The sequence below is a fragment of the Anolis sagrei genome, chromosome 3, assembly GCF_037176765.1.
Source record: "Anolis sagrei isolate rAnoSag1 chromosome 3, rAnoSag1.mat, whole genome shotgun sequence".
Classification (NCBI taxonomy): Eukaryota; Metazoa; Chordata; class Lepidosauria; order Squamata; family Dactyloidae; genus Anolis; species Anolis sagrei.
The window spans coordinates 144,151,442-144,158,463 of NC_090023.1; positions in this window are offsets into that span (position 1 = coordinate 144,151,442).

Here is a 7,022-nt window from a genome sequence, read left to right on the forward strand (position 1 = left end):
GGAGCGGCACTCAGGGAGCATACCACTCCTCTGTTGCGCCAGCTCCACTGGCTGCCAATTTGCTACCGGGCACAATTAAAAGTGCTGGCGTTAGCCTATAAAGCCCTAAACGGTTCCGGCCCTACTTACCTCTCCGAACGCATCTCCACCTATGAACCGACCAGGACATTAAGATCATCCGGGGAGGCCCTGCTCTCGGTCCCGCCTGCATCGCAGGCGCGTTTGGCGGGGACGAGAGACAGGGCCTTCCCGGTGGTGGCCCCTCGGCTGTGGAATGCCCTACCTGCAGACATCAGACAGGCCCCCTCGCTGTTGGCGTTCTGGAGGAAGGTGAAGACCTGGCTCTTTGAACAAGCGTTTGGCTAATCAGTGCAATGGAATATAGGAACACAGTGCAATCGAACATAGGAATATAGAACAAAGGATTACGAGAAAGGATTCTGATTTGTTGTTGAGGCAATATGATATGATTATGATTTGATATTGATTGTTATGTAGAATGTAGAATGTGTTTTAACCTGCTTTTGATACTGTCTTGTGATTTTGTATTATGTAAACCACTTTGAGTCGCCTAAGGGCTGAGAAAAGCGGTATAGAAGCAAAGTAAATAAATAAATAAATAAATTCATCCATCTTGCCCTTGGTCGGCCCCTCTTCCTTTTTCCTTCCATTTTCCCCAGCATCATTGTCTTCTCTAAGCTTTCCTTTCTTCTCATGATGTGGCCGAAGCACTTCATCTTTGCCCTCAATATCCTTCCCTCCAATGAGCAGTCGGGCTTTATTCCTGAAGTCTGGACTGGCTGGATCTTCTCGCAGTTCAAGGCACTCTCAGAACTTTCCTGCAGCACCACAGTTCATAGAATCATAGAGTTGGAAGAGACTTCATGGGCCATCCAGTCCAGCCCACTGCCAAGAAGCAGGAATATTGCATTCAAATCACCCCTGACAGATGGCCATCCAGCCTCTGTTTAAAAGCTTCCAAAGAAGGAGCCTCCACCACACTCCGGGGCAGAGAGTTCCACTGCTGAACGGCCCTCACAGTCAGGAAGTTCTTCCTCATGTTCAGATGAAATCCCCTTTCTTGTAGTTTGAAGCCATTGTTCCGCGTCCTAGTCTCCAAGGAAGCAGAAAACAAGCTGGCTCCCTCCTCCCTGTGGCTTCCTCTCACATATTTATACATGGCTATCATATCTCCTCTCAGTCTTCTCTTCTTCAGGCTAAACATGCCCAACTCCTTAAGCCGCTCCTCATAGGGCTTGTTCTCCAGACCCTTGATCATTTGAGTCGCCCTCCTCTGGACACATTCCAGCTTGTCAATATCTCAGAATTGGACACAATATTCCAGATGTGGTCTAACCAAAGCAGAATAGAGGGGTAGCATTACTTCCCTGGACCTAGACACTATGCTCCTGTTGATGCAGGCCAAAATCCCATTGGCTTTTTTTGCCGCCACATCACATTGTTGCCTCATGTTTAACTTGTTGTCCACGAGGACTCCAATATCTTTTTCACACATACTGCTCTCAAGCCAGGTGTCCCCCAGTTGAAAAGCATCTATCTTCCTTTGCTCAGCCTTCCCTATGGTCCACCTCTCACATCCATAGGTGACTATAGGGAATACCATTGTTTTTTCTATGTGGATCTTCGTTGCCAGTGTGATGTCTCTACTCTTTACTATTTTATCAAGATTCGTCATTGCTCTCCTCCCAAGAAGTAAGCGTCTCCTGATTTCCTGGCTGCAGTCTGCGTCTGCAGTTATCTTTGCACCTAGAAATACAAACCCTGTCACTGCCTCCACCTTTTCTCCCTCTATTTCTCAGTTGTCAATCATTCTTGTTGCCATAATCTTGGATTTTTTTGATGTCTAATTGCAACACAGCTTTTGTGCTTTTTTCTTTCACCTTGATTAAAGGCTCCTCAGTTCCTCCTCGCTTTCAGCCATCAAAGTGGTGTCATCTGCATTTCTAAAGTTGTTAATGTTTCTTCCAGCAATTTTCACCCCAACCTTGCATTCATCAAGCCCCTCACATCTCATGATGTGTTCTGCCTACAAGTTGAATAGGTTGGGTGAGAGTATACAACCCTGCCATACGCCTTTCCCAATCTTGAAGCAGTCTGTTCTTCCATGGTCAGTTCTTACTGTTGCTACTTGGTCCTTATACAGATTCCTCAGGAGAGAGATAAGGTGATTTGGTATCCCCATACCACCAAGAACTTGCCACAATTTATTACGACACCACAACAAGGCGGTGATCCTTTGCTGGAGTGTCAGCTAATAGGATAAACAAAACAATGGCTTTCCAATGGGAAACTCTCAAGATACATTCCTCCTGCAGAATGCTGGGGTTTGTTTCTTAGGGACTTTAAAGCTGTGCGGGCCTCACTAAACTGAGGGAGATGTTGACAAGCTGGAAAGTGTCGAGAGGAGGGCGACTAAAATGATCAAGGGTCTGGAGAAGAAGCCCTATGAGGAGCAGCTTTTATTTTATTTATCGTGTCAGGAGTGAACCAAAACAGTTGTATTGCAGTAATAAAACAGACGAACAAACAAACAAAACACAAAGTTTGCAGACTTGGTATTTTATTAAATGTCCTTTGACCAGTAGCTGGCCACTTGAAGTGCCTCTGGTGTTGCTGCAAGAAGGTCCTCCATTGTGCATGTGGCAGGGCTCAGGTTGCATTGCAGCAGATGGTCTGTGGTTTGCTCTTCTCCACACGCGCATGTCATGGATTCCACTTTGTAGCCCCATTTCTTAAGGTTGGCTCTGCATCTTGTGGTGCCAGAGCGCAGTCTGTTCAGTGCCTTCCAAGTTGCCCAGTTTTCTGTGTGCCCAGGGCGGAGTCTCACATTTGGTATCAGCCATTGGTTGAGGTTCTGGGTTTGAGCCTGCCACTTTTGGACTCTCGCTTGCTGAGGTGTTCCAACGAGTGTCTCTGTAGATCTTAGAAAACTATTTATTGATTTAAGTCGTTGACATGTTGACTGATACCCAAACAAGGGATGAGCTGGAGATGTCTCTGCCTTGGTCCTTTCACTATTGGCTGCTACTTCCCGGCGGATGTCAGGTGGTGCAATACCAGCTAAACTGTATAATTTCTCCAGTGGTGTAGGGCGCAGACACCCCGTGATGATGCGGCATGTCTCATTAAGAGCCACATCCACTGTTTTAGCGTGGTGAGATGTGTTCCACACTGGGCATGCGTACTCAGCAGCAGCGTAGCATAACGCAAGGGCAGATATCTTCACTGTATCTGGTTGTGATCCCCAGGTTGTGCCAGTCAGCTTTCGTATGATATTGTTTCTAGCACCCACTTTTTCCTTGATATTCAGGCAGTGCTTCTTGTAGGTCAGAGAATGGTCCAGAGCAATTCCCAGGTATTTGGGTGTGCTGCAATGCTCCAGTGGGAATCCTTCCCAGGTGATCCTCAAAGCTCAGGATGCTTGTCTGTTCTTAAGGTGGAAAGCACATGTCTGTGTTTTGGATGGATTAGGGATCAGCTGGTTTTCCCTGTAATTGGCAGTAAGAGTACCTAGAGCTTCGGAGAGCTTCTGTTCAACTATCTCAAAGCTCCCTGTTTGAGCGGTAATGGCACGATCATCAGCATAGATGAAACTCTCTGTCCCTTCTGGCAGTGGCTGGTCATTTGTGTAGATGTTGAACATGGATGGAGCAAGCACGCTTCCCTGAGGCAGGCCGTTCTTCTGTTTCCGCCATCTGCTTCTCTGGCCCTGGAACTCAACAAAAAAGCTTCTGTTTTGTAGCACATTTCCTATGAGACGGGTGAGATGGTAGTCCTTTGTGATATTATACATTTTTCTCAGGAGGAGGTGGTGGCTTACAGTATCATAAACCGCTGACAGGTCTATGAAGACAGCTCCTGTGATCTGCTGCCTTTCAAAACCAAAATGGGTAATTAAAATGGGTAATTGCTCTATCTAGTCAGGTGAGGGGGAAGGAGAGGTAGGGAAAAGGAATACCCACCATTTAAGGCTCCTTCCACACAGCTGAATAAAATCCCCCATTGTAATGAAATGTCTAATTATAACGTATGTTTTAAATATGTTTATAAACTGGATATATATTGCAAGTAGGCTAGGTTAAACTGTAGCTGCTTGCTGGCTGAGTTCCCATAGCAACGCAGATTGTATTAGATTGGTATCCAGCTCTGGCCAGGGAGAAGCAAAAGTGGGCGGAGCTAACTGCCAACTGTAAAGAGCAGGCTTTTAAAAAAGTCAGTCTTTGGTCAGCGAACCAATGTGGAAGGTGGGTTCTGATGTGTTGAGAAACCGAACCAAGGGATTTAAGCCTTCAGCCTGTTTGTTTAGGGTCAGTTGGACATGTTTAAATGAGCAATTAGCTTATGAGCTAAGGGGAAAAAGAACCCCCAGTAGTAATCCATAACTTCAGTGGGATAGCTGAAGGGAGAAAAAGGCAAGCCAGTGCCTTGAATGTCAGTCAGGAAAGGAAAGATACTTTGAAGTGAAATAAGTTTAAAACCAGTCTGGTGGAAGTAAAAGCCATACTGAGAGTTATATTGGAAACTGTTGCAAGTATTTGTGTTAACTAAAGCCAGCTGTAACCACGTTTAAAGGAATACAGAGTAGCCATCAAACTTTGTACACCTGTGAATCCTTGAATAAATATTTCCTTGTTCAGTTCTTTATAATAAAGACTCATGCCCAGTTATTGAGGAGAAGATTTACCTCAGAAGAAGGCAGCTGAAGGTATTTTTTAAAAAGAAGATTCTAATTGGAGTAATGAGTTACTCCTTTCTGAAGTACCTTGGGTAAAAACATTTTAAAAGTCAAGCCTCAGCAACACGCACCACCACTATCTTAGTCTCCTCATTTGTTCATCATCTTTTACCATTGGTGGCAGTGGTGGGATAATAAAATAAAGGTCCCCCCCCCCCTGCCCTATATTTCCTGGGGTGTGCACTTCACCATTATCTACTTTGAACTGGAATACAGGGTTAGTCAAAATGCATAGGCCAATAAGCCATTCAATTGAATGGCTTATTGGCCTATGCATTTTGACTAACCCTGTATATAGCAGTGTGGACACAACCCAATTCAAAACAAATATTGTGGGATTTTTCTGCTTTGATATTCTGGGTTATATGGCTGTGTGGAAAGGCCCTAAGATATGTGAATAGCCCCGTGCTAGTAACAGAAAAAATTATTTATTTATTTATTTAACTTGTATACCGCTACTCCCAATTTGGCTCGGAGCGGTTTACAGAAGCAGATTAAGACAATACAATTAGCTTTAAAATAGCAAAGACTTGGAACAATCGAGGCAAGTGAAGAAAAAGTGAAGTGGAAGGTGTACAGTGGAATAAGAAGACATCACATTAGATAAAGAGAGCTAAGAGACTGAGGTCCCTTCCACACAGCCATATAACCCAGCATATCAAGGCAGATAATAATCCACAATATCTATTTGAACTGGGTTGTCTGAGTCCACACTGCCATATAGTCCAGTTCAATGTGGATTGTATACAGCTGTGTGGAAGGGACCTGAGTATATGAAGGTATCAGAAAAACTCATTACATTGCACGTCAAACTTTTTCCACTTTGATTGGCTGCACTGTGAGGTGTGTATGTGAAATTAATACATTTTATTCCGATTTTAAGAGTTGTTTTCTATAAAGATGAAGCACATTTCAGCTATGAATTTCCTGCAGTAGGGGTTAGACTAGATGGCTTTTAGGACACCCACCACACCTATTTTAGAGATTTAAAGGTGGGCTTAAAGCCAACCTTAAAAACTGTGGCATGGACATGGAGGACTGGGAAGCCCTGGCTATTGAGTGCTCTAACTGGAGGTCAGCTGTGACCAGCAGTCCTGCAGATTTGAAGTGGCATGAATGGAGGATGAAAGGGAGAAATGCATCAAGAGCAAGGCATGTAAAGCCAACTTTGATTGGGCCCGCCTTCCACATGGAAACCAATGTCCCCGCTGTGGAAAAACATGGATCAAGAATAGAGCTCCACAATCACTTACTGACCCACTACCAAGACCCTACACTTGGAAGGCCATCCTATTTGGACAGGAGTGATCAACAGTGATGATGATGCCTACTTACATCCTCTCATGAACAACCTCCCCCCTACCCCCAGGCTTGAGTGTCGGATTTGGGCACACATATGCAGCAGATAGCTCATTGCTTGTTGATGTGACTTGGAACATTGTATTTCCCATCTAACTGGATTGCAACACTCATCTGACCCTGTAGGCCAGTGTGTAAAGAACTGTACTCTCTAGGGCAAAGGTTCCTCAAATTGTTACCGGTGGGGGGGGGGGGGATAGTTTGAAAAAAGAACATGAACAAAATATCTGGGCACACTGCAAAAAAGCCCACTAAAGAATACTACAGTATATTTAAAATAACAATTTAACCAACATAAAGTTACCAGTATTTCAGTGGGAAGTGTGGGCCTGCTTTAGGTGATGAGATAGTCAGGTTAACTAATAAAAATACTTTTCTTTATACCCCACTACTATCTCTCCAAAGGGACTCGTGGCAGCTCACCAAAGCATCCAAAGGTGCAAACACGCAAAATACAATAGGTCCATAATTAAGGTTGCTGTGTGCCTTCATGTCATTTGAGGGCCCTTCCACACAGCCATATAACCCAGAATATCAAGGCAGAAAATCCTACAATATCTTTGAACTGGGTTATCTGAGTCCACACTGCCATATAATCCAGTTCAAAGCAGATAATCTGGGATTTTACTCAGCTATGTGGAAGTGACCTTAGACTCAGGGCAACCCTATGTTTAAAGTTTAGGGTGGGGGCTTGGTAAATGACCCAAGGTCCGTACCCGGTCTGCAGGCATTAGTTTGGGGGCCCTTGCTCTCATGCAAGCTATCTTTTCTCTATCTTTAATTCCATCTAATAGCACCACGCTGAGTTACTCTATTTGGTATTAACTAGGTATTAATTTCAAACATGGAAAAAAAGAATTGGCAAACAGATTTATGTTTGAGTAAGACGTTGTGAGCATCTGTAATT